The sequence below is a fragment of the Lissotriton helveticus genome, chromosome 3_1, assembly GCF_964261635.1.
Source record: "Lissotriton helveticus chromosome 3_1, aLisHel1.1, whole genome shotgun sequence".
In the NCBI taxonomy this organism is placed as follows: Eukaryota; Metazoa; Chordata; class Amphibia; order Caudata; family Salamandridae; genus Lissotriton; species Lissotriton helveticus.
In genome coordinates, this window is record NC_136061.1 from 1,540,970,019 (window position 1) to 1,540,997,303 (window position 27,285).

The following is a 27,285-nucleotide window of genomic DNA, read 5'->3' on the forward strand; positions in this document are numbered from 1 at the left end:
TCTAATGTGTCTTGGATAATACAAAGGCTATTTTTATATAACCTTGTGTGGAGTTTCTTTTGTGGTGTGCCTAGTGTGTTGCTGCTGTGTGTGTGTTGCTCAAACACTTTACACATTGCCTTTGAGATGAGCCTTCCTGCTCGTGTCAAGCTACCACAGGGTTGTACAGGGGTTATTGTAGGAGTGTAGCCCCCTTACCCTGGCTAGAGTGATGGTTTCTACCTGGTTTTGGTGCAAGCCTTAACCAACCAGAAATCCCATTTCTAACATTGGTGGCAGCGGTGGGATAGGAGTTGCGTTTGCGCAGTACCATAGCAACAACTGGTTGCACTACAAACTCTGCATTTAGATAATCAAAGGTTTAGGGATTATTTTTTCGAATTTTGTTTTCTCCTTAAAAGTATCATTTCTTTGAAATGTGTTCTGTTGCACTATGGGTTGTGTATCTTGTCGAGGAGAGAAACCAGGGAAACTGTATGAGGTAACTGCCCTTGTGCAGACTGCTATTTCTGGGGTTGGCCTGCAGTAGAAGCTGGAGGAGGTAACTGCCCCTGTGCTGTTTGCTATCTCTGGGGTTGGCCTGCAGTGGTTACCTAATTGGCAAGGCATCACTAGCGCAGGAGGGTAGATTATCCCCTGAGTGCAGTTTTAGTTGTCTGGATTCACCAGTAAAGGTGGGGTCCAGTGGTGGCAGCAATATGGAGTCCAGTGCAGGAAGTCCCATTCCCAGTTCCCAGAGTATGGTACCTGGCTCCCAGTTAGAGGGGTACAGGTTGAGATTCAGGGGCAGTCAGAAACTGTCTCATCAGTCTTGGGGGGAGTTTGTGGATGAATGTTGTGATGCACTGGACGATTGGGTGATGGTTAGCACGGCAAATGATTTTGAAGGGCTGTTCAATCTGGTTGTCAGAGAGCACATGTTCAGTAATTGTTTTCCGGGGTTGCGCCAACACCTGTTTGAATGTGAGTTCACTGATTCCAGGGAACTTTCACGGGAAGCCGACATCTGGGTGGTTGCCAGAGGTTCTGAAGAGGCATTGGGGAGTGACCCTAAGAGGAGTGGTTCAGGTATCTTTCAACCCAGAGTGGTGGGAGAGGCTCAGAGTAGCTCAGCTAGGTCCCCTTCAATCAATCAATCAATCAAGACATTTATAGAGCGCACTACTCACCCGTAGGGTCTCAAGGCGCTAGGAGGGGGGGGGGTGCCGTTACTGCTCGAACAGCCAGGTCTTGAGCTTCTTCCTGAAGGAGAGGTGGTCTTGGGTCAGGCGCAGGTCTGTTGGGAGGGAGTTCCAGGTCTTGGCGGCCAGGTAGGAGAAGGATCTTCCTCCTGTTGTCGCTCTTCGGATGCGGGGGACGGCGGCGAGGGCGTGGCTGGTTGATCTGAGGTGGCGCTTGGGAGTGTAGAAGTTGATACGGTTGTTGAGGTAGCTCGGGCCTTGGTCGTGTAGGGCTTTGTGTGCGTGGGTGAGGAGACGGAAGGTGATTCTTTTGTTGACGGGGAGCCAGTGCAGGTCTCTCAGATGTCCGGAGATGTGGCTGTTTCGTGGGATGTCGAGGATGAGTCTGGCTGAGGCGTTCTGGATCCGCTGGAGTCTCTTCTGGAGCTTGGCGGTGGTTCCGGCGTAGAGGGCGTTGCCGTAGTCCAGTCGGCTAGTGACGAGGGCCTGGGTGACAGTCTTCCTGGTCTCGGTGGGGATCCACCAGAAGATCTTCCGTAGCATGTGTAGGATGTTGAAGCATGATGAGGAGACGGCGTTGACTTGTCTGGTCATGGAGAGGGAGGAGTCCAGGATGAAGCCCAGGTTGCGTGCGTGGTCCGTCGGTTTGGGTGCGGTGCCCAGGGCGGGGGGCCACCAGGAGTTGTCCCAGGCGGAGGGCGAGGAGCCCAGGATGAGGACCTCCGTCTTGTCTGAGTTCAGTTTCAGGCGGCTGGTCGTCATCCACTCGGCTACATCTCTCATCCCTTCGTGCAGGTTGGCTCTGGCGGCGGCGGGGTCGTTGGTCAGGGAGAGGATCAGCTGGGTGTCGTCGGCGTAGGAGATTATGTTGAGGTTGTGTTGGCGTGCGATGGCCGCGAGGGGGCTCATGTAGACGTTGAAGAGGGTGGGACTCAGCGAGGATCCTTGAGGGACGCCGCAGATGACTTCGGTGGCCTCTGACTTGTACGGTGGTAGGCGGACTCTCTGTGTTCTTCCGTCGAGGAGGGAGGTGATCCATTCCAGTGCCTTCTCCTGGATTCCGATGTTGCCGAGGCGCTGCACTAGGGTGCGGTGGCAGACAGTGTCGAAAGCCGCGGAGAGGTCCAGGAGGATGAGGGCCGCTGTTTCTCCGTTGTCCATCAGGGTTCGGATGTCATCGGTGGCAGCGATGAGGGCGGTCTCGGTGCTGTGGTTGGCTCGGAAGCCAGACTGTGAGGGGTCGAGGGATCCATTCGTCTCGAGGAAGGCGGCCAGCTGTTTGTTGACGGTCTTTTCGATGACTTTGGCCGGGAACGGGAGGAGCGAGATGGGACGGTAATTCTTGAGTTCGGTGGGGTCCGCTGTAGGTTTCTTGAGAAGAGCGCTGAGTTCTGCGTGCTTCCAGCTCTCCGGGAAGGTGGCGGTGTCGAAGGAGGTGTTGATAATGTCCGCAGGTGGGGTGCGATGACCGCGTCGGCCTTGTTGAAGATGTGGTGAGGGCAGGGGTCAGTCGGAGATCCGGAGTGGACGGAGTTCATTGTGCGGGTGGTGTCTTCGGTGCTGATCGGAGTCCAGGCGCGGAGGGTGGTGGTGGGTGGCGTTGCTGCGGTTGTGGCGTGCGTTGGTTGGGTGCTGAAGCTGTTGTGTATGTCCGCGATCTTGTTGTGGAAGTAGGACGCGAGGGAGTTGCAGAGGTCTTGCGACGGGGTGATGTCGTTGTTTCCGGCGTTGGGGTTGGAGAGCTCTTTCACGATGTTGAAGAGTTCCTTGCAGTTATGTGCGTTGTTGTCCAGCCGGTCCTTGTATGTATTTTTCTTGGTGGTGCGGATCAGTTGGTGGTGTTTCCGGATGGCGAGCTTGAGGGTGGTCATGTTGTCCGTTGTTGGTTCCCTTCTCCATACTTTCTCGAGGGCTCGGCAGTTCTTCTTGGAGCTCTTGAGTTCGTCGGTGAACCATGGGGTTTTTCTGCTGCCGGGTCTGCTGGGCGGGGTCCTCAGAGGGGCGAGTTCGTCCGCGCAGTTGCTGATCCACTTCGTGAGGTTGTCGGCGGCCTGGCTGGGGTTCGCTGAGCCGGCAGGAGGGTGCTGGCTCAGGGAGGCGGTGAGCTGGTCGGCTGTGATCTTGTTCCAGCTTCTTCGGGCAACCTGTTGCTGGTGGTGGTGGATTGTCGTTCTTTTGAAGGTGAAGTGGACGCAGCTGTGGTCGGTCCAGTGGAGTCCTGTTGCGTGGCTGAAGGCGATGTCTTTGCTGGATGAGAAGACGGCGTCGAGTGTGTGTCCGGCGAGGTGGGTGGGGGTGGACACCAGCTGCTCGAGTCCGAGGTTGGCGAGGTTGTCGAGTAGGGTGATGGTGTTGCGGTCGCTGTTGTTCTCCAGGTGGAAGTTGAGGTCCCCCAGGAGGATGTAGTCGGCGGAGGGGAGGGCATGCGGGCTGATGAAGTCGGCGATGTCCTCGCTGAATCGTGTGCGTGGTCCCGGGGGTCGGTAGATCAGGGTGCCTCTGAGGGTGGTCTTCGGGTCGGTGTGGATCTGGAAGTGCAGGTGTTCGGCGGTGGTTAGGGTGTCGTCGGTGTTGGTCGTGATGCGGATGGTGTCTCTGTGGATGATGGCGATGCCTCCTCCCATCTGGTTGGCGGTGCGGTCCCTCCGGGTGATCTTGTAGCCCTCTGGGATGGCGATGGCGATGTCGGGCGCTGAAGAGGCGTTCATCCAGGTCTCCGTGAGGAAGGCGATGTCAGGGGCTGTGGTGTCGAGGAGGTTCCAGAGTTCGATGGCGTGTCTGTGGACGGAGCGGGTATTGAGCAGGATGCACTTGAGGTGGTTGCTGCTGGTGTTCGGCTTGGCTGGTGCAGGGTAGGTCCGGATGCAGGTGAACTTGCAGGCGTGGCAGCTGAAGGGTCCGTAGGTGTGCTTCGGGGTGGCTTGGTGACATCCCGGGACGGCGCCTGTGTTGAGTGCGATGAGTTCGGCTGCGTTGTAGGTTCGTCGGGTCGGCTTCCGTCGGTGGGGGCCAGGGGTCCTGGCACTGGGCGCGGTCCAGGCGCGGACGGGCGCAGACGGGCTTACCTTTGGCACGCCTTCGGCGCACAATCGGCGCGCCCGCTGCGCGTCAACGCTGCGCGTTCGCACGGTCGCCATATATGGCGAAGTGCGCGGGGGGGCTTAGCAGCTGGGAGGCGGGAGCGGGGAGGGTACAGAAGGAAGAAAGGGGCGGGGTTTAGCGGCGGTGGCGGGAAGCGGGGAGCGGGGAGGGATGACGAAGGGGGCTAGAATACAGGAAATACAGAAGAAATAAACAGACAACAGAACCAGGCAATACAGAGACTTGAACACACTTCTAAACCTACAAATACAACAGGGGCAGGTCGGGCGGGGAGGGGGGAACGAGGGGGTTAACGCTGCTGGGAAAAACAGAAGGCAGAACACGGCAAGTACAGTGAGACAGGCAACAAGTACAATATACAGAAATACAGTGAGGAAAACAGCAATAAAGACGGGGGCTGGTCGCGGACCACGCCGCTAGAAGGCAGGGGGCGTGGTGACGCGGCGGAGCTCGGCAGCGAGGCAGACGGCAGGGAAACACGCACGCAGCAGCTGGTGGCCGTGTGGCGCGGGGGTGTCCCAGAGCTAGGTCTCCCTTATAGTGAGGAGGTTGTAGGGCCTCACATCCTGTCTCGCAGGCGAAGGAGTGAGACTGGGCTGTGTCCGGAAGTGCCCCAACCTCAGTCTCCAGTACAGGATGGTTCCTTAAGGGAACACCAGGTAGGAGCCTTGTCTATCCTGATGGACCGTCCATTGAGGGGGATCTCCCCGTGTCAGGTGAGCTGGGAGTTTGTGAGCAGGCCTCCATCAGTTCTGGTGTCTGGCAGTGCCACTCCTAAGTGGAGGGTGCGGAAGTCCAGATTGAGGAGTGAGAGGGGGAAAGAGTCCTCAGTGGAAGAACCAGTGGGTCTGCAGAAGGGCTGAGTCACCAATGAATGACCATGGTGACACCACTTCTTCTCCTGGGGGATCTTCACGCACTGTCAGATGGACATGGGTTGGGCGATCTGCGCCAGGCAGACTGTCACACGACACATGAGTTATGTGTCATCCTTGGGGGGGGGGGGGGATATGTGCTAACCAGGAAGTCCTGGTTCGCCGGCCAATTGTTCAACCACAGGGTTCCGTCCCTGGGTTGGGAGGCCAGGTTCAGGGTATGCTTGACTTGGAGGGAAGGACAACTGCAAGCAGTTGTTGTGTTTCTATCTAGGACCCTAATTCGATATTACCGATTTATGCCCTTATGTGGTTATAATAAATAGTATCCTTATAAAGGCATAAGAATCATATCCATATTTAGTAATAGCCCATGCAGTCCAAATACAGCAAGGCTACTCCCCTAGACTCCTAGAAAGTACAACGCGTTCTTTAAACAAACCAAGCCTCCAGCAGCCCGGGAAATGCCCCTGCTCTTGTTTTGATTTGCACAAGAACTCCTAGAGTCAGAAAGAACTGTTAGTTCTTGGTGACGTCTTATGTCCAACCTTACGTCAAACCCGGCACCTTTCAGGTATAAATATACCAATGTTGCCTTAAGCAAACACACGTTGGTTTGGAGTAGAGCGGCTATCTATTTGCCCGAGAGCCCAGCTGATGCGAGAGCCCACGGAAGCCGCCCTTCCCTTTTGACGCACTGAGAAAGACGCTGTCTTTTTCTCCAGCCGAGAAAATCCAGCTCCGGTGTTTCCAGCCGCCCTTGCGGGTTGCTGGGATATCGAGTCCAGAGAGAGAGATACCAGACCTCCTACATTCTATTACCAAGGTACGGAGCTGACTAAACCCTTATGAGAATTCTTGATTCAGATCCTTGGCAAAAAACAACTTAACTTAAACTGCAACTTACTTACTCCTTCCCACGTATTAGGCTTAGGTCAGGTACACAGGGGTAGGTGTAGATTAGAAGCACCAGTTGAGGACGTTAGTCAATGTTTTTATGTATACAGGAAAAGCGAAAGATTGTCCTTGCCCCGGGGGGGGGGGGGGTGTCCGTGGCGCCAGCAGTTCCTAGGAATTTGGGTGAACTCAATAACGGATGGCGTTTATTCAAGTTACCAAAGCAGTGTAAGTCGTCTGTTGTAGGACCTCTGATATGGTCTACGGCACCGCCTGCTCCTCCGTCTGTGTGCACACAGACAGAGGAGCAGACGGTGCCATAGACCATATCAGAGGTCCTACAACAGACGACTTACACTGCTTTGGTAACTTGAATAAACGCCATCCGTTATTGAGTTCACCCATATTCCTAGGAACTGCTGGCGCCACGGACAACCCCCCCCCCTGGGGGCGAGGACAATCTTTCGCTTTTCCTGTAAACACTACTGCTCTTCATATACGGAGGAAAGCACTTGGACTTCCTTCCAGAGAACTGCTCAGAACAAAGGAATATGAAACTTGGATCCTTGGCAATATTTTCGTCTTGCGCCTATGGTGAACGTGCATTTTTTCCTTTGGATTATTGGATTGAGATGATGTTATTTTAGCCCTGACGAAATTCCCATGGCACGAAAGGGAATGAAACGCGTTGGCTGTGCCTCTGTATTCTAAAAAGAAAGAAAAAAAGAAATCAATAAAGAAAGAACAGAAGACCTATAAACTTTATGAACCTTTTTTTGCTAATTACACCATTGATTGCACCTCTCAAACTCTTTGTAAACTCTTTGCATAACAGACATCCTTGGCAGCGGATGTGGAGAGTGGTTGCACCACAATAACTCATGAAACAGAGGAAGTTGATGTGCTAAACCTTAGTCTGCTGCTGTGTGCTTTTGTTTTTAATGTTTTTATGTATGTATATATTTTATCCATTTTAAGGTATCATATGGCTAAGAAACCATATCAATGCTTTTACAGTATGGGGCGTGGCTTGGCAGCCGATGGAGAAGGACGGGTGAGCGCTGAGCTCCGAGTCGGCCTCCCCTATTAATCCTGGCAATATCCATCCTGACGGCCTTGAAGCCCTAATTTTGCCAGCATCTCCTCCCACACGCCTGGGGGCCTGATCGGAGGTGGTGGGCTCGAGTCCGCGACTGTGTGGAGCCCGCGCCAGTGACCTGGTGGGCGGCGCCGGCCATTTTGCGGCCTAGAAGATCGGCCGCATCCCCGGCCTCGAGTGATCAGGGGGCCGGCCTGCGGTGGTGACCAGCCGGCCGCCGGCTGCCGAGAGGGTCGGAGCTCCGGATTTGCGGGCTCGCCGCGGTGGCGGGGCCAGGGCTGCCTTGCTGCGGAGCTTCAGAGGGGACACAGCGGAGGCGCCTGAAGGTGAGGAGGCCGGACGCAACCCCCGGCCCCGGGGGCCTGCTGAGCGCCAATTGCGAGGCGCGGGATCGAGGGAAGGCCCGACCCTGAGCAGCCCGCCAGAGAAAGGACAGACCGGCACTGGCTCCTGGCCGCTTGCCGTCGGGGTGCCCTGCTAACACCGGAGGGCCAGACGAGCCGGCGCTGAGGAACCCCGGGGGGGCCTGTTCTCTTGGGACCCTGCTGACGGCGGTGGCGGTGGGAGGCTGAGGCCCAACCTGGGGCCCTGCGGACGTGGCGAGATCCGCTCTCCGGGACCTGCCCTTGCCGGGCGTGTTTCTCCCTGACCCCCACGTGGTTGGGTCCTTGGAAGGCTACCCCTGAAGCCATATTGGGCTGGTTGCATTCGACATCGCCCCTGGACTCGGAGGAGCGGCACACCCAGGGGGGCTCCTCGTGGTCGGTTATCTGCGCAGCGGAGAGTGGTGACCTGGTGCTGACAGGGAGTTGCTGGCCTTGAGGGCCCGTGGAGCCGGCGGGTGTGCAACGCGGGGAGTGACCCCAGGACTCACGGCCTTGAGAGTTGGAATTGGGGGTGGACGCCAACCCTGATACTGCGGAGACGAGATACGATTGCCCCCATGGGGAAGCGCCCAAAACCTCCCCCAGATACCACGGGGGGGCGACGGACGGCCAGGGCTCCACTCTGGATGTTGGTCCGGAGGCGGGTCTGCCGCAGGGCCAGCTGGAGCAGATCCTGAAGGCCATCGCCGACACCAGGGAGGCCCTGCATCACGACATCGGACAGGTGTCCACGAGTCTGGGCCTATTACGTGCGGACCACAGCAAGTTGGCAGATCGGGTCAAGCAGACCGAGGTCCGGATGGATGCACTGCAGCCCGCGACAAAAGCGGCGGACACCCTGATGGGGGAGCTACAGCAAAGGGTGCAACTACTGGAGCAGAGGGCGGAGGATGCCGAAGGACGCAACCGCCGCAATAACATTAGCGTGGTGGGCCTGCCGGAGAAGATTGAAGGGACAGACATGCTGGGCTATCTGGAGGCCTGGCTGCGGGTCGTGGTGGTCCCGGAGGGTCTCTCGCCGTTCTACACTCTAGAGCGTGCTCACCGCGTACCAGCTCGTCCCCCGGCCGAGGGTCGGCCTGCTCGCCCGGTGGTAGTGCGGTTACTGCACTACAGAGATCGAGACCTCATCCTACAAAAGGCGCGAGCACTGGGGCTCTATAAGGTGGACAACGCCCAGGTCTCCATATATCCGGACTATTCCTTGGAAGTCCAGAGACAGCGGTCGACTTTTCTGGCGGTCAAGAAGGCTCTTTGGGAGGAGGGTGTCCGCTACTCTCTCCTGTTCCCAGCCCGCCTGCGGATCATGGTGGACGGCAAATCTTCCTTCTACGACTCTCCTGACGACGTGTGGAACTGGCTGGAGTTATACAAGACCGGCGCGGATGCGCATCAAACACCCGGGGAACGACGGAGGGCACCACCGAGATCTAGGCGGAGTAGGAGACCCAAGAGACGACCGCCGAACGTTCGGACACCTTCGATCTCGCAAACTGAGCTGGAGCGCAGGGATGCCCTGTCAGGTTCGCGCTCCGCAGGATCAGCATGCAGCAACAATGCTCCACCTCCGGACCCTCCGACCACCCTGAAGTAATATACACAGGGCAGTCAGACGATACGGTGAGGGAAAAAACCCCATAAAGGGGAAAAACCCAAAAGAAAAGTGAAGAAGGGAAGGGCAGCAGGGAAAAAGAAACTGGAAAACAAAAAAGGAATGGTTAGTAACACATCAATAACTACACTCATGTAATTCTCACTACAGCGCAGCCTAGTAATCACCTGTAAGCTTTGTACACCGGCACAATACCGCAGTTTCTCCAACCATCCTTCAGCCCTATTCAACACAAGAAAACATGTTACACATGTGCCCCATATACACAGTCACCTAAATGGTATATGCTTTTATGCGACCTACCCTATAGCCCCCTTCACAACTCTAGAAGTTGTTTACCAAGAATCCAGGAAGATACACACCAAGAGGTAATCAGGGAACAGTCACTCAGGAAACACAAAAGAAACCCAAAAGAATCTTTGTTGAAAGCACAAGAAAACTCCTTAGTTACGCTAGTGTAAATGACTCCTTTACACTGTAAGTAAGTACATGACAAAAATGTCTATAACCAATCCAAACACGGTATGACGTAGGATTAACCACTGACATCCGCTTTGGTAATTACCATCTCTTCCAACGATAAAGTGTCCAACCAAGGTACTTCATGCCGGTAGTGCGGAGGTCCTCATCCCCCCTCTGCACTCCGCCACTTGCACAATGAATGAGAACGTGAAATCCTCCGACAAATGCAGTAAGTATTCGACAGCCTGTCAAGTAGTAAAGTTCACACAAATACCAATTGCATTCACAGCAGCTGCGAGGTAATCACAACTCGGCAGCCAGCTCCCCGTTAGCAGTCACGGGAAAACAGGGAAAGTAACTAACACGCTAGCCAGCGTGTGCGCTCACAAGGCAAGCAAAACAGCAATCTCAAACCTCAAGGAACGAGGTTCACGAAATCCAGAAACAGCACCAGGGCGCTGGGCGCGAAGAGAAGCAGCCGCGTCCTTATCTCGAACAGAATCGCAAGCCTCGAGCGCCAAACTCCGCCCAAGGATATCTTGCTCAGCGCCGAGGATGCTGGGAACATTAGTTCAACCCCCGGTGTTGCTGGGAACTGTAGTTCTTGGTAGGCGCGATGTCTACAACCTGACAGTACGCCCTCCTCCCAAGCGCCTCCTAGGCCCAGGCTTCGCAGGACATCTCCTGTGGAAGGCCAGCACCGCCCGAGGGGCATGGATGTTGCGTACTGGTTCCCATGAATCCTCCTCTGAACCGTACCCCTTCCATGAGACAAGATACCAAAGCGCCCCCCTACGGTATTTGGAGTCTCGAATGGATTTCACCTCATACTCCCGATTCCCGTCTGCAGCCACTGCAGGAGGCGCTGCTCGACGAGAAGTAAGGGCCTTCTTCAGTAGATGCACATGGAACACCGGATGTATACGTAGCGCAGCAGGTAGTTTCAATTTATATGCCACAGGGTTGATCTGTCGCACGATAGGATAGGGACCAATGAAGCGCGGATGGAATATGCTCCTCAGTTTGAATCGGATGTATTTGGTGGAAAGCCAAATCATGTCCCCCACCTTGAACTGAGGCCCCGGAGTACGATGCCTGTCCTCCCACTGCTTGTACACCTTTTTGGCTTGTATCAGACGCTTTTGCACAGCTCTATGCACCCTCCTCAAAGTCTGGACTTGCTTCCATACCGAGGGCTGGGTCGCCAAGTCCTCAGGGATGGATACCGGCAGGGTGTTTGCATCAAATCCGAAATTGGCCCTGAAAGGGGACATTCCGATGGAGCTGTGACAAGCATTGTTGTACGCCAATTCCGCCATCCACAACAATTCCACCCATGACTCGTGTGCCTCCCTAGAGTAGCAACGCAGGTACTTCTTTAAAGTCTGGTTCAGACGTTCGGTTTGCCCGTCTGTTTGAGGGTGGAAGCTAGTGGATAACGCTGACTCAATCCCCAATGCCTTACACCACATACGCCAAAACCGAGCGATGAATTGAGGCCCTCTGTCAGACACTATGACTCTTGGTATGCCATGCAAACAAATGACTTGTGAGGCCAACAGTTGCGCCGTTTGACTAGCCGTGGGAAGGGTCACGCACGGGATGAAATGTCCCATTTTTGTTAGATTATCCACCACCACAAGTACTGCTGTATTGCCCCGATCGGCTGGCAGTCCTGTAATGAAATCTAAGCTGATGTTCTGCCACGGTCGATCGGGTGAGGGCATCGGCATCAACAAACCCTTTTTTCTGGTGTTTTCCCCTTTTGCTCTGGCACATGAGTCCCACATGTTTACCCAGCGGGTAGCGTCTCTGACCAGTGTCTCCCACCAGAAGTGTCTCTTGAGCAGGTTCACGGTCTTTGTAACCCCCGGATGTCCAGCCATGGGAGCTTCATGACACCACCGGAAGGCCTTCTTCCTTATCTCCTCTGAGGGCAGAAACAGACATCCCCCCTGAAACGGCAATCCCTGTTTCATATTCCGACCTGGTTTGGCAGCCGCCCATCTGATCCATGAACCCATGGATCGGGAGCCTTTGACATCGTCCAGAAAGCTTTCGGCTCTGACCACACACACCACCTTAGTCGCAGGGATGATAGAACACTCCTCTTCCACCACTCCCACGGGACACTCCTGCCTGGACAAAGCATCAGCCTTTCTATTTTCCGAGCCTGGACGAAACGTAACCACAAAGTTGTACTCGGAAAAGAACAACATCCACCTCATCTGCCGTTGGGTGAGATGTCTAGCCGAGGACATGTACTGCAGATTCCTGTGGTCGGTATACACCGTCACAGCCTGAACAGCCCCCCACAGATAAGGTCTCCACTCTTGGAATGCCCTTTTTATAGCCAGGAGCTCCTTCTCAGCTATGGAATAGTTGACCTCTGCCGAGCTTAACTTCCGAGAGAGATAGGCAACCGGATGCAGCTGGCCTGTGTGAGCGTTCCTCTGAGACAAGACGGCCCGATGGCTTCATCCGAAGCATCTGCTTCTACGATGAAAGGATGCTCCAATACCGGGTGAGCCAACACAGGTGCCGAAGTGAAAGCATCTTTTAAGGCCACAAAAGCCTCCTCGGCCTCCTTTGTCCAGGCGAAAACCTTGCCTTTCCGTAATAGTCTTGTGATGGGCACCGCAACCTGGGAGAAGTGCAAAATGAATCGGCGGTAATAGTTCGCGAACCCCAGGAAGCTCTGTACATCTTTCACATTCTTAGGGGCTGGCCAATCCTTTACCGCCTGTACCTTTCTTTCCGACATCTGTAACCCTTGGGGACTGAGATTCACTCCCAGGAACTCCACTTCGGTTACACTGAACTCGCACTTACTCAGTTTCACAAACAGGTGATGTTCTCTTAGCTTGTCCAACACCATGCACACATGAGAGGTATGACAAGACACGTCCTGTGAATATATCAGTATGTCATCTATATACATGACAACGAAAAGATCCACGTATTCCTTTAGAACGTCATTAATAAAAAACTGGAACGCCGCAGGAGCATTGCATAGGCCAAAAGGCATTACAAGATATTCATATAATCCATACCGCGTCTTGAATGCTGTCTTCCACTCGTCCCCCTCTCTTACTCTGACCAGGTGATAGGCTCCCCGGAGGTCCAGTCGAGTGTAGATCTTAGCCTCTCTCACCTGGTCAAGCAAAACTGAGATGAGGGGGAGAGGGTATCTGTTGCGGACAGTATTTTTATTCAAAACGCGGTAGTCCACACACGCTCTTAAATCACCATTGGCCTTAGCGATAAAGAAGAGAGGAGAAGCGGCCGGAGAGCGGGATGGCCTAATGAACCCCAGACGAGAATAATGCTCTATGTACTCCTTTAAATGGGCTGTCTCAGGCACTGACAAAGCATACACTCGGCAAGACGGTATCGTGGCCCCCTCTACTAGATCTATACGGCAATCATATTCCCTGTGAGGGGGTAGTACTTCTGCCTTTGCTTCACTGAACACGTCACCATAACCGGAGTATTCAACTGGTAGTGTGACGTTGGTTTCTGCGGCGGTTGCGGCCAAAAAGGGGCTTGCTAGCGTAGTGACATTGGCAGATACACACGGCACTAAATGCTCGTAACAGTACACAGGAAGAAAATGAAAAGTTTTCGTCTGCCAATCCACCACCGGATTGTGTTTCCTTAACCAAGGCATACCCAGGATTATTTCATACTGAGAGGCTGCTATGATGTTCAAGGACAACACCTCTGTGTGCACCATGCCTTGTACCACTACAGACAACCCTACTTCGCTGGTTCTTTCTGTGATCTGACCCGACGTTAGAGGTTGCCCGTCGACCGCCAACACCTCCTCAGGCTTCTCCCTAGAGACACGAGGTAAGGCCAAACGTCGTACCAGTCCCTCATCCACGAAATTACCAGTGGCTCCAGAATCCACCATGACCATGACTTGGTATCTTTCTAGGTTACACTCCAATGTCATAACTATCACTAGATGAGGTTCTGTTTCATCGTCCCCCTTGGAAGACAAAGAAGTGAGCTTCCAAGGTGGCCCTCTCTCTTCGCCAGTTATGTGGTCACCCTTCAGCTCGCCCTCCGGCACCATATTAGACACCGCTACCTTCTTGAACCTGCTACTATTGCCGGAGGACTTAGGTTTGGACGGACATTCCCGGACATAGTGTCCCTTTCTTCCGCAGTACATACACAGGCCCTGTACTCTTCTGGTCTCTCGTTCCTCCCTAGACAGAGGGGCTCTAAGGGCTCCTATCTCCATAGGTTCAGGAGGGTTTTCGGTTCCCCCAGCTACCTTACGCTGGTTTCCCCCGCCGCTGTAAACCCCTTTGTCCCATCTCCTTCGATTACTCCCCCTGTCTGACATACGAGCATCCAACCTCAACACCAGGTTCACCATGTCAACAAAGGTTGTAGGTTGAGGATCCACCTGTGCCACCACATCCTTCAAATCATCATGTAAACCCTGATAAAACAGAGACATGCGTTTTTCTTCCGGCCATTCCGTTTCAGCCACTAAACGATTGAATGCGGTTAGATAAGTAACCAATTCTCCTCTGCCTTGTCTCAACGTTAGCAATTCCCTATCCGCACTGAACGTGGTCGCTCTGCTGTCAAAAACCCTCTCTAACTCTTTCCCAAATGCTGACCAGTCCGATAGGATGGCATCATCTCTTTTCACTAAGGGTACCGCCTATTCAGCCGCATCCCCCACCAAATAAGAAATCAAAAACGCCACTCTAGAATGGTTAGTGGGGAATGAAGACGGCTTACACGAAAAATGCAAAAGGATTTGAGTCATGAAAACATGCACCTTACGGGGGTCTCCAGAGAACCTTTCGGGAGTGGCCAGAGGGATGGGTGGTGGCACAGTAACCTGAACAGCAGAGGACGGGGCTGAAGCATTAAATGGGTTGCTACTCAAACGCTCCACTTTGTCTCTTAAGGCTGCAGTCTCGGCCTTGGACGAGGCCAATTCCTGCTGTACTAACACTAATGCATGCAACACATCCTCCATAGACGCCATTGTTGCTACAAGTTGACCGGGCGGAGCGACAATTCGTGGGCTTGCGATTCTGTCAGGTTCGCGCTCCGCAGGATCAGCATGCAGCAACAATGCTCCACCTCTGGACCCTCCGACCACCCTGAAGTAATATACACAGGGCAGTCAGACGATACGGTGAGGGAAAAAAACCCCATAAAGGGGAAAAACCCAAAAGAAAAGTGAAGAAGGGAAGGGCAGCAGGGAAAAAGAAACTGGAAAACAAAAAAGGAATGGTTAGTAACACATCAATAACTACACTCATGTAATTCTCACTACAGCGCAGCCTAGTAATCACCTGTAAGCTTTGTACACCGGCACAATACCGCAGTTTCTCCAACCATCCTTCAGCCCTATTCAACACAAGAAAACATGTTACACATGTGCCCCATATACACAGTCACCTAAATGGTATATGCTTTTATGCGACCTACCCTATAGCCCCCTTCACAACTCTAGAAGTTGTTTCCCAAGAATCCAGGAAGATACACACCAAGAGGTAATCAGGGAACAGTCACTCAGGAAACACAAAAGAAACCCAAAAGAATCTTTGTTGAAAGCACAAGAAAACTCCTTAGTTACGCTAGTGTAAATGACTCCTTTACACTGTAAGTAAGTACATGACAAAAATGTCTATAACCAATCCAAACACGGTATGACGTAGGATTAACCTCTGACATCCGCTTTGGTAATTACCATCTCTTCCAACGATAAAGTGTCCAACCAAGGTACTTCATGCCGGTAGTGCGGAGGTCCTCATCCCCCCCCTGCACTCCGCCACTTGCACAATGAATGAGAACGTGAAATCCTCCGACAAATGCAGTAAGTATTCGACAGCCTGTCAAGTAGTAAAGTTCACACAAATACCAATTGCATTCACAGCAGCTGCGAGGTAACCACAACTCGGCAGCCAGCTCCCCGTTAGCAGTCACGGGAAAACAGGGAAAGTAACTAACACGCTAGCCAGCGTGTGCACTCACAAGGCAAGCAAAACAGCAATCTCAAACCTCAAGGAACAAGGTTCACGAAATCCAGAAACAGCACCAGGGCGCTGGGCGCGAAGAGAAGCAGCCGCGTCCTTATCTCGAACAGAATCGCAAGCCTCGAGCGCCAAACTCCGCCCAAGGATATCTTGCTCAGCGCCGAGGATGCTGGGAACATTAGTTCAACCCCCGGTGTTGCTGGGAACTGTAGTTCTTGGTAGGCGCGATGTCTACAACCTGACATGCCCTTCGAGCAGTCTCTACTATTTCCCAAACTATGGGCTCAGCATCGGCTGTGGAGTCGGGCTCACGAGGGGGCACTGACGAGGGGACATCGGAGGAATCAGGGGCTGGGGGCCCCGAACCGCCCCATGTCACACCTGGGACTGCTGATGGTTTTCTGGACGAATGATGCTAATGCTCCCCTGAAGTGGCATTGTATAAACTGATGTGTTCCTGATCTGGGTTTGGGGTGGAGGCAGTGTCACTCGGATGGGCCCGGGGCTGGTGTTGGGCGGCCAACTTCTACAGTGATTTCTGCCATAATTGGGGAGGAGATGCGGGGCACATGGGGCACGTTGGGGAGAACTGACTGGGAGGAGTGTGCTGTTAATGGTCTGTTGGAAATGGCGACAGGCCACCCCTCCTATCTCACACCTATTGTGGGACTCTGGTAGTTGCCAGAGACTGTTCTTTGTGGGAGTTAATCATTTGGATGGGTTTCTACTGTTTGGGACCTATTCTGGGGAGGGGTGGGGAGTGGGACTGTTGGGAGATGTCGGGGCTTTGGTTTTGGGGAGTAGTCAGTGTGCATACGTTATTTGCTTTCATTGGAACTGTATTCTTCATCGTGAATGGGGACCCTCCCTGAACTGAAGTGTGTGACCTGGAATGTGAGGGGTCTGAATTCCATGCTGAAACGTCATAAAGTTCATGCCTATCTTGTTCGCAGGGGGGTTCAGGTTGCCTTCTTGCAGGAAACTCACATTGATCGACCTGAGGGGCGGGCTCTGCAGCGCAGATGGCGGGGACAAATGTTTTATACAACCTTCTCGGCCTTTGCAAGGGGGGCTTTGATTTGGGTACGGGCGGGGATTCCCTTCCAGCCTTTGGTAACGGTGGTTGACCCTGAGGGGAGGTTTGTGGCTGTACAGGGCCGCCTAGATGGGAGAGACGTGACGCTTTGCAGCGTCTACGCCCCGAATGTGGACCAACCTGCCTTCTTTGCGCGATTGTCTGGGAAACTGGCAACTGTCCTGGCCGGCACGGTCCTGCTTGGGGGGATTTTAACTCTGTACTGGACGTGGAACTAGATAGATCTCACCCACCACTGGCGCAGGCGTCCGCTCATAGACTAGCGAAGAGTAGGAGAGAGTGGCAAAGTAGCTGGGGCCTGGTCGATGCATGGCGGACCCAACACCCCACGGAAAGGGACTTCTCCTTTTACTCCCCCCCGCACGATCTGCATGTACGCCTTGACAGCATTCTGTGTTCACTAGACGCTCAGAGCCTGGTCCGCCACAGCGAATACTTGGCCAGGACGATATCCGACCATAACCCTTGCTTAGTGACGGTCCAATGGATGAGGCGACGCCAAGCTATCCCGACGTGGCGGTTGAACCCACTGACACTGGAAGACCCGGCGTTTAAGGCCGATGTGCGCAATGGGGTGGAAGGTTACTTCGACGCTAATGTGGGCACGGCTTCCAGTAGGGCGCTGGAGTGGGACGCCTTTAAGGTGGTGATTCGGGGCGTCTGTATCTCGGCTACCGCGGGAGTCCGTAAGACCCTCCTGCAGGATGTAGAGCGCAGCGAGGGCCGCTTGCGCGAAGAGGAACGACGCAGCCACACAAACCCTGACGCTCACGGAGCGGTTTCGGCTGCGCGAGAGGTAGTGGCGACAACAATGGAAAAGCTGCGCTGCTTTGACTACAAGGAGTTTCTTGTCCGGGCCCACGCCGAGCGTGACAAAGTAGGCTCACTGCTGGCATGGTTGGCCAGCCCTGGGACCCGTGGCTCCCCGATAGTGGCGCTAGCCACCCCAGAGGGGCGCATGGTTTATACGCAATCGGACATCAACGACCAGTTCCTTCAGTATTATACGCCCCTTTACAGGAGCGGGATGCCAGATCCCCCGGTGGAGCTGGAGGAGTTCCTGCTGGCGGCGCAGCTGCCCAAACTCGACCCGGAACACGCGAACCACCTGGGCGGGGACATCTCCGAGGGAGAGATCAGAGTGGCCATCAAGCACATGGCCCGCCGCAAGACCCCCGGCACGGATGGGTTGCCGATCGAATTTTATGCGGCCTATGCGGATGTGCTGGTTCCGCGATTACAGGCGGTTTACCGAGAGGCCTGGGACACAGGGTGCTTGCCGGCGTCTACTCGCGAAGCTTTAGTGATACCCTTGCTGAAGCGGGAGGGAGACGCGAGCTGCCGTTCGGCGTACCGCCCACTCTCCATGCTCACCACGGATTACAAGATCCTGAGCAAGGTCCTTGCGACGCGGCTGCTGACCCACATGCGCACCTTGGTACACAATGACCAGGCGGGCTTTATCCCCCAGCGCACCACTGCCACCTGTGTGCGCCGGTTGCTCTGGATCATGGGGGGAGAAGCCGCTACTCGCCCGGGTGCTGCTGTCCTCTCGATTGACATCGAAAAGGCATTTGATAGTGTCGAATGGCCATACCTGCTCCGTGTATTGGAGGCCTTTGGACTGGGCGAGCGCTTCGTGAAGTGGACTGCCTTGCTCTATGCTGCGGCCACGGCCCGTGTTAAAACAGGGACCACCATCTCAACCCCTTACGCGGTAGGTCGGGGGACCCGACAGGGGTGCTCTCTGTCCCCCCTGTTATTTGCGCTCGCTATTGAGCCACTGGCTGCGCATGCCCGTCTGGGTCGAGCATATGCAGGACTTCCGCTAAGAGCCGACACCCACTATATCTCTCTCTATGCGGATGACTGTTTACTGTTTCTGGCGGACGCGAGCAATTCCCTGCGTGGGGCCGAGCGACTACTGTCGGACTTTGGCCGTCTCTCGGGACTGCGAGTCAATTGGGGGAAATCTTGCCTCTTCCCGCTGACTCCAGGGGCTGATGACTCCCAACCGGAGGGCGCCTTACGGTGGGAATACCGTTGCCTCCCCTATCTGGGCACTCGCATCTACCACTCACCATTGGCCCTCTTAGACGGTAACATCAACAGAGCACTTCGGAGTTTGCAGGGCTGCATGGGTTTCTGGCGGACGCTACCGCTTTCAGTCGCGGGACGAGTAGCATTATTGAAAATAGTGGCACACCCCCGATTGTTATATCTGTTTCGCACCCTGCCAATCTGGATCCCTGCGTCGGTTTTCAACAGACTCCGCTCCCTAACATCTGGGTTCATTTGGGGGTCAGGTAGACGACGAGTTGCGCTGGCCACGATGATGCGCCCCAGGGCGGACGGGGGTCTTGCGGCCCCAGATTTCGAGTGGTACTACTTGGCGGCGCAGCTGCAGTGGCTCACCCAGGCGGTGGCTTTGGAGTTCCGAGGCCCAGAGGGAGTAGCGGGCAGACTGTTCCCGAGGCACGTCATCTCCTTTATAATCTTGGGCCAGAAACTGGACCTCGCCCAGCTCACACTGGAGGAACGCACGATTCGCAGTTGTTGGCTTCGGTGCCACAGGCGCTCTGGTGCCGCTCGCCCCTATGCCCCTGAAATCCCGCTAGGGATGTGCACGGCCTTACCACACGGTGGCAACTGGTCAGCACTGGCGATCTGGGAGGAGCTTGGCTTGCAGATGATCGGCGATCTCTACAAGGATGGGTCGCTGCTCACGTTTCAAGAGTTGCGGGACTCTTATGATCTGCAGAGGGGTGGCTATCTGCTGCACGCTTCATTAGTGGCTGGTATTCGCCGTCAGTGGAAGAGTGGGCTCACCGAACCGCCGACCTCAGAGTGCTGTCGATACGTGGTCATGGCCGCTGGCACTTACAAGGCTGTCACATGCCTTTACCGAAGGTTCTCGACTGCAGCCCTGCAACCCCTGGATGAGCTGCGAACCAAATGGGAAGGGGACATTGGGCGGCCAATCCCTGAGACGACATGGCCGCAGCTGTTGCGCCGGGCATGGAAGGGGACTGGGAACGCCAGGTTCCAACTGGTCCAGTTTTTCACCCTACACCGTGCATACCTAACACCAGTTAAAATCTCGCAATATTTCGAGGGCGCATCATCGCTCTGTCCTAGATGTAAGACAGCGGACGCGGATTTCGCGCACATGTTTTGGACCTGCAGTACGCTGGCGGGTTACTGGGAGGCGGTGATGTCCTGCCTGAATGCTGTCACGGACCGGCAGATCGATCCTGAAATGGGCACCTGCCTATTATTGTGGTTCCCTCACACCCCTCGTACTCGAATTATCAGTAAATTTTACGACTTGGGTTTGATATTAGCCAAACGAGAGATCACCATGCACTGGAAATCTAGCCACAGACCCAGCTACTTGCGTTGGAAGACTACTCTGGAGCGCTGGGCGAAGGCGGAGAGTACCTTGCGGCTGCGACAGGCCAGGAGTCTAGATAATGACAAGGCATTAGAGGTGGCTAGGGCGTGGGAGGCTCTAGTTGTGGCGCTCCAGCAACCAGAGGGTGACCTGAGCGAGGATGAGGGGGGAACACCAGGATAGGGACTATGCGTTCAAGGATGCCTCACACCCACCATGGCGCACACACTACTTACACCTAATAATAGCAGTTCTGAGGGTTCTGGTTCCCCATTGAAGGACGTTCTTTACCTTTCACTAAGGTTCCTATTAAGGACATGAATAAGCTCACACGTAATTGATCGAGAGAGAGGAGTATGGCACACTGGCTACGGGGGGTGGGTTAAAGAGTGGGCCAGTTCGGCTGGGGGAATGTTATATATAAAAGGTGTCTTGTTGAAACGGTGCTGAAATCCTGGCCTACTGGCTAATGCTTTGATTGCTTTTGCCTTGTATTGTACCTTCTACACTGGACTGCCAATAAATATTGTTTTTACAAAAAAAAAAAAAATTCAATGCTTTTACAGTATTATTTCATAATACTCCTTTTACTGTACGCACTTTACTTTATGATAAGTATTGCAATTGTGGCAATTCATTTCTCTTGCATGAGAAAGAAGACTGCTCAATAAATAACACCTTTTATTGAAAAAGCCTGTCTCTCTATTTCTCTGCACCCTGGTGAAACTAAGTATGCACGATTGACTGAGTGAAATAGTTGTCTATTGTTTTCACACGACTCTAGAGATACACTCTTTATTCTGAGGGAGCAAAGTTGGCATGTTTATTGTTGTCAGGTGCTAATCCCTTCTTGTTTATCCAGGGAAGTTAAACTCCTCCTTGTTTACTCAAGAAAGTTTCTAGTGACCTCTGAGCTACCTGGCAAAACTAATTAAGTCTAATATAGTCAGTAGAGACCTAGTCGACCTAAGTCCTACGTCTACACTGCTGTTTATATTATTCCAATGCGCAGAGCCTATTGGGAATATAGGAACTACACTACACAGTGTCCTGACCGATGTAGCTTCTAGGGGTACCACTCCAGTCGGGAGGGTGCAGGACTCTGGAAGGGGGTACAGAGGGAGGGAGTCCTCTCCTCTGACCCCGATGCAACCTGAGGGTTTCGATCCCAGGTTGGCAGAGCAGTTGCTGGAGAGAGGTCCTGAACTGGAGGGTGAGTTGTGTTTTGAGGTTGCCTCTCATAGGAGGTGAGTGTGGGACCCCCGAAGAAGAGGTAGGGGCGGCAGAGGATTGTCTGTGACTTCTGGTCAGCCTGAGGTTTCAGATCCTAGGTTGGAGGATCAGTGGCAGTATGGAACTGCCCTGATGAGGGGTAGAGTGGAAAATGGGTACTATGTGCCTGGGGCTACCACTCCCACTCTTTGAGAGGGCAAGGACCAGATACATCTGGATGGCCTAGGTCCTGTTCCTGGCAGAGGACAGCTAAGGAGTACCAGTGGGGTAGCTTAGTTTGTCCTGGGAGCTTTGACAGAGGGAACCTGATGGGTTCAGAATGGCGTAGAACTGGAGTGTGCCCCTGAAGTTGTGGGCACGCGTCTGTGTTCTACCGCCCAAAGAAGGGAAGCCCATCAAGGTGGTGATTGGTCTACCCTGCGATTTGGCTGGAAGGGGGTTGTGTTGGACTTGGCCTTTTTTGCAGGGTCATCCCTAAAGTTTTTCCCTTTCTCGTAGCCTTTTTTCTGACTTGGTGTTGGGGGTTTTAGGACTCTGGGCACTTTAGCACTGCGGTCCAGTGTAAAGTGCATGTGCTCTCTGTGGTAAAGATGGAAAGATTGGTCTACACCTGTTTGGCATATTTAATTTACTTGTGAGTCTCATGTAAAGTGGCATCTCATATACCCAGGGCTGGTAAATTAAATGCTACTGGGGGTGCTTGCCGCGCTGATTGCGCCACCCACCAAAGTAGCCTTTCAAACCTATCTCAGGCCTCTGCCATTGCAGGGCCTGTGCGTGCAGTGTTACTGCCGCTGTGGCATGGCACCTAAAGTGTGTGCCATGTCTGTGACCCCCCTTTTACTGCATGTCAGTCACCCCTAAGGTAGGCCCTACCTAGCCCTGTGGGCAGGGTGCATTGTAGGTAAAAGGTAGGACATGTACCTTAAGTGTGTGACATATCCTGGTAGTGAAAAACAGCCATTTTGGTTTCTCACTACTGTGAGGCTGCCCTCCCATAGGAATGCATTGGGGATTCCCTGATAAGTGTTTCAGTGGTAATTCCTGATATGAGAGGAGCAGCGTGGTCAAGTTTGGTATATGTGGAATGGTAATAATAAATGCTGCTCAATAGTGTGCGCAGATTCATTACAACTATTTTTGAAATGCAACTTTTAGAAGTTGACATTTCTGTGTGCTATGTGTCTGCCTGCCTGATGTGAATTACATGTCTGGCTTTTGGGTGACAGGGGCTGGTGAGGTGTGTGTGGCTTCAGGAGGGGCAGGGTGAGTCAGCACTAGGCTGAATGGGACATCTGCATTTGGAGTAGTGGGAGGAGAAGTCCCTGGTCCCTGAATAGGTCTGTGCGTAGCCTGCACAATGCTGGCTCCGCCCCCTGTGGTGTGTCTAATGACGAGCCCCCACCTGACAAAGGGGAAGAGGAGCCTTGTAAACAAAGTGCTCCAATTATCCCCTGAACCAGTTTTGGTTGGTTCCCCCAAGCCCCGGGCCAGGGCAAACAAAGCCAAGATGTAATATAAATATAGGGGCTCTGACCCCATGAATGTTGTGCTGTTCCTGTACTTGCTGGGGCTTGCTGCTGCTGGGGGCCCAGGAGGAACGGCCACGAGTGCTTGCCTCCCTGCTGGAGGGCCCTGTGTGCTGGCCTTCCTGGGCCCAGCTGAGCCCCTTGGACCTTTTTCATCGAACCCAGTGCCTCGTGGGCGCTCTGATTTATCAGAGGAGGAGCTGGCGTCTTTAGCGTGAGGCTGTGAGGGAATCCTGGTGTGTGGGCTTCCCTTCCTTGCGCTACTGATCGCGCGGGTGCCCACCCTGCTTTTGGTGTTTGATAGCGGGTGCCCACCCCGCTATATGGCTACTTTCAGGAGGCGGGTGCCAACCAGCACTTGAGCATTACTGGAAAGCGGGTGCCCACCCCGCATTGCGTCGCTGAGTAAAGAAACCAGAAGTCAGGTGCGTCCGCCTGACTGTGGGTGGAGTCGCAGCTAGGAGGAAGTCCCAAAGTCTGCGTTTTCCAGAGCGGGGCACCCGTGAGCTGTGGGAGCCCTGCATGACATCAGAAGAGGAGGAGACGGAGCCTCCAAGCCAGCCCCAGTGAGTGGGCCCGATTGGGAGGCCACAGGGGGGAAGCTGCCTGAGGAAGGCCCCCCTTCTGAGGCACATTGTTGGTGCCTTTTGTCCTGAGCAGACCCGCAGGAGAGCGGGCCGCTCCAATGTTGGGGGCAGTTTTGTAGAGAGAACCCAGGAGAGGGGCTCCAGAGTGCCGCATTTATCTTTACCAAAGGGGACACTTTTTGTTCTAAGAGTACGGGAGTGGGACTCAGGCGGCACAGTGGTGCCAGTGCTTGTTTATTTTCCCCACCTGCACCCCACCAGCGCAGGCAGCTGCAACATTTGCCACATTCGTTTTGCAAAGTCCCAGTGGGGACCCAGGAGGCACAGTAGTGCCAGTGTCGTTATTTCTTTCGGGCATTTTGATGAGAAAGGAGTGACATACACTCCTGCCCTGCTCCAGCGCAGATGCAAAAACAACAGTTAATGGACAGAATGCAGAACAATGTCATACATTCACCCCAGTCCAGAGATCTGGGCCTAAATCCATCGTTTTTTTGTGCCCCATGCCATTCCAGTTTGAACCCAGCCATATGCAAATCAGTCTTGACCCTGTGCCCCATTGGAACAGTCCAGCCCGAACTGCCAAGCCAGGTCCTCCCTGGACTGGAGACAAGCATTTCCATTTCAATTGTGGGTGATACACACAGGTCTCCTCTGTGTTTGTTCCACTGTGACCACTTCTTGTCCCATTTCTTAGGGCATCCCCTTGCCTTATAGACCTCCGTCTCTGCCAGCATACACCTGTCCATTTCTTTGACCCATAGGGCAACACAAGGTGAGTTATTGTCCCCCCAACCCTTAGCCACTTCTCTTTTCACCAGCGTGTAACCCAATGTTGTGAACTGTTGTTCGATTTCCGTTAAGTCAGTGGCCTCCCAAATGTTCAATAATCCGAGTTGTGGGGTTAGTGCTATTTCTTTTCCACGGCATTGGACATGTGAGTTGTGGCTTCCTCCCATAGGGGGCGTCCCTAGTGGCAGGACCACAGAGTATGGTAAAATGTGGCCTTTTGGCCACACACCTTACACACCAATCATCAGGTCTGGACCCTATTTTGGCCAAGACTGTCCCTGTAATATACGATCGGTGGAGTATTCTAAGTTGGATCAGGCAAAATCTCTGAGTGATAGCCGCCTCACGTGGGGACATTAGTGCCGACTGCCAGTTTTCGTCTTCTATAAGGCCTAAATCGTTCTGCCAGCGCTCCCTGAGCCTCGGGAAGGTATCCGGAAGGTTGTTGCTCAATTTCTTATAGGTTAAAGATATTGCCCTTGACCTGAGAGGTCCGTCAAGCAGGCGATCTTCCAGAGGTGACGACTTCGGTATGTCTGCAAGAGATGGAAAAGCTGCCTGTAGCGCATGTCTAATTTGTAAGTATCTGTATATTTCTCCCTGTGCCAACTGATATTTTTCCTGGAGCTCACTAAAGGTCAATATCGCCCCCTTTTTGACCAAATCTCCCACTGTGGATAACCCGATGAGGTCCCATTTGTCAAATCCGGGATGATACCCTAGTCTTCCCAGTTTCTGAGCGAACCACAATGGCGTGGCCAGCGAGAGAGTGCCTGTCCAACCTAGTCGAGATGTGGCTATGCACCAAATTTCCAGTGTATGCTTAATCGGTCCGAAGAACTTCCTCTTATTTTTTTTTATCAGTGGTGTATAGAGCCCCCAGATAACTGGAGCGGTCAGTCTGGTATCGAGAGCATACGCTGGGTCGTTAGGAGGGTAATATATCCAATGATTAACAGTCACCAGTTGCGCTGCCCAGTAATATCGTTGCAGGTCTGGGAGTGCTATGCCCCCATCGTACCAACTTTTTGTAGTTTCTGCCTAGCAATTCTAGAGGCCCTTCCGTCCCATAGCAGCATATTAATTTCACCCTCAACAGCTCTAAAGTACGAATCCGGGACTTTGTAGGGACAGTTATGCAGAACATAAAGAAAGAGAGGAAGGGCCAGCATCTTGAAAAGCGCTGCACTCCCCACCAGTGTTAAGGGCAGGGTCCTCCAATGCTTCACATCTGCACGCAATCTGGCCAAAGGCGGGGCCAAATTTGAGTCATAAAAACAGGCTGGGTCCGAGGTAACAAAGATCCCCAAGTATCAAAAACCGTCAGCTGCTACCGTTATCTCACACTGCGACGGGAGATGTGGCACCTCTCCTTTCAGCATGAACAAGACTGATTTGCGCCAATTAATTGCATAACCCGAATATTTACCAAAGTTTGTGAATATGTCCAAAGCAACACTAATCGATTTATATGGGGATGCCAAATAAAGTAGGATATCGTCTGCGTAGAGCGATATGCGGTCTTCTACATCAATCGCCCAGCGCATGCCACGTACCAGCACATCCCTTCGTATCCAGGCCGCGAGTGGCTCCAGGATGAGGGCAAAGATCAGCGGGGACAGCGGGCATCCCTGACTCGTGCCCCTGCGGAGTTCGAACGTTCAGGAGGTAAAACCGTTAACCCTCACCTGTCCGAATACCCCAGTATATAGAAGTCTCACTCAGGTCACATATTTGGGGCCTAGCCCTGCCCTTTGCAGCACCTCGAATAGGTATGGCCATTCTATGGAGTACTTATATAGTTTTTTAACTTTTACATCATTTTTTAACACATAGATATTTTTAGATGTGTTCATACTAATATATTAGCAATGTCTTTTATGCTTTTTAAACAGACATATTTTAGCATTTGTTACTTTGTCGTCCAGTTGGGTGAGGAGTGGGTGTTATGAACCCCAATATAGGCCTAGGTAGTTGCACGACCTTTTACCTACATTTTTCCTACCATTGTCCTACATAACGGTTCTGGCGCTGCCCTTTTACCTAGTTAGGTTCTGCATAAATGTTGTGTGGTTCTCTCTGAAAACAAGCCTCATTTATTATACATGAGGATTCTCAGTATCACAGCAGGATTACCATCTTCTGCAAAATAACTCTGTATAAGTGTCACAACTATCATCTTCCTTGGCTGACATGCCCATAGTACCATGACACATCTAGGTAGAACCCCTGAGAGTACCTTTCGGGTATATAAGCACCACATAGTCGCTGGGCAAACCAGAGGAGAAAGACTTCCATGCTGACATGGGACATTGAGGTCCCTACATGCAGATACGCCAGCACTCAGTGGTCTGACATCCCTCGCGGGGTGTCCAACTCAAGACCAAGACGAGGTCCTTCGTTCTCTCACATCAGGTAATGGGGCTGGCTCTTTCCTAGGGGGATAGTTTGAAAAGTAGGGGACCCCATTATAGAAAAATTGCTAGTTATACATAGGGAGAGAATTCTGGTTTGGAAAGTCCTATAACTAGTCATACGATTCAATTCGGTATATATGTCTAAACACCCACTATGTACAAACTGTCAACAACTACACAAATATATATTTTTTTAGGATTTATTGTTTTGAAAAATATAATTTTTGGCTTATTTATAGATAGATATTTTTTAAACACATTTCAGTACATTTCATGATATATTGGTATTATTTTGGAATTTTTCAAATATATCCAGACATACACATAGTTAAACATTAAAAAAGGAAGAGAGACATGATGCAGGCAAAGCGGTAGATGCACTACGCGCATTTCAGCTTGGGAGCCTTCATCAGGTGACCCGTCTTTGACACTATAATTTGAAACATAAATGACAGTCAATTGTACAAAGAAATAGAAAAACGAAAATCAAACAGTAGTGGGCACATATTTGTCTCATTATTTTGATTTATATTGTTTGTTGAAAAAACATTCTCATTTGTTTATATACATTTAAAAATCTATAGTACTTCATTATATACATGTCATAGT